General features: G+C 40.0%; 1 long non-coding RNA gene across 1 annotated transcript; it reads right to left on the bottom strand.

The window, feature by feature from the left end:
• Positions 1-343: 343 nt before the first annotated feature.
• LOC136198877 (uncharacterized) lies at positions 344-927 on the bottom strand. Its single transcript, XR_010672910.1, has 3 exons — positions 728-927; positions 568-660; positions 344-505 (listed from the first exon to the last, which is right to left on the bottom strand). It is a non-coding gene; the product is annotated as an uncharacterized lncRNA (long non-coding RNA).

The raw sequence follows: 927 nt of genomic DNA, 5'->3' as shown, positions 1-927 counted from the left end.
TCTTCAGGGTGACAATCAGACCTAATTATAAACAAATCGTTTTTCCTTTGTGAGACAGCAAGCAAAACGTCTGCAGTCGACGTACTTGCAGATATGGCCGCAACGCATTTGTTCGTAGCATTTTTCAACACATCGACCGTCTTTTCGAACCTATAAAAGTAATTTTTGCTTTCGTCTAGTTTTATGCGTCTACAAATACTATATACATCAATATTGGGATGCCGTGGACAATGAAAAGGAAACTGGGTGCCATACAATCTTTTTCTTTGAAAAACCGATATGAGTTCCTGGTACATAGAAAATGTGAATAGTCAAAATTAAAGTAACTTCTTACACTCCAAAAACGAGATTTTTTTGCTAACATGTCACCGTTTCCAAAAAAGTACATTCCACATTTAGCTCGAGAAGCCGCTACGCACATTCGATTTGCAGCCTTCAAAAAGCCAATGCGACCTTCTGCATTTGATCGCACGAGAGAAATGAGGACGACGTCATTTTCCTTTCCCTTCAATTTCGCCAAATAAAGACTATATAAGTTAAAAATATATATCAACTGCCGCCGGTTACCTGGTATCTGTCCACCGTGGATGTAACAATTTGAGTCGCAACGTCTTTTTTATTCCGGTAATGATGGGCAAGATTTTTTCGCATCTCTCGCAACTATAAACAGGTACAGAGAGTTAGAAATGAGGGGTTGTATATGCAGCCTGACGACTGTAGTGCATGCCTGCTCAAGATAGGTTGTCAAGATTGTAATGCTTCGTGGATCAAACTGTTCATGAAGAAGAGCGTCCATTACTCTTAGAATTTCTATGACTTCGACTTTGTTTTTCTTGCTTCGAGACGAAGAACCTCCCTCTTCGGGTTGAGAGTGCGTCCAGAAGAACATGCTTGATCCGATGCATCGTGGAGGTTTATTCTTTTTTA

Source organism: Oscarella lobularis, chromosome 20 (assembly GCF_947507565.1).
Source record: "Oscarella lobularis chromosome 20, ooOscLobu1.1, whole genome shotgun sequence".
In the NCBI taxonomy this organism is placed as follows: Eukaryota; Metazoa; Porifera; class Homoscleromorpha; order Homosclerophorida; family Oscarellidae; genus Oscarella; species Oscarella lobularis.
Note: the sequence above shows the minus strand (reverse complement) of the source record. Positions and strands in the feature narration are given on the sequence as shown.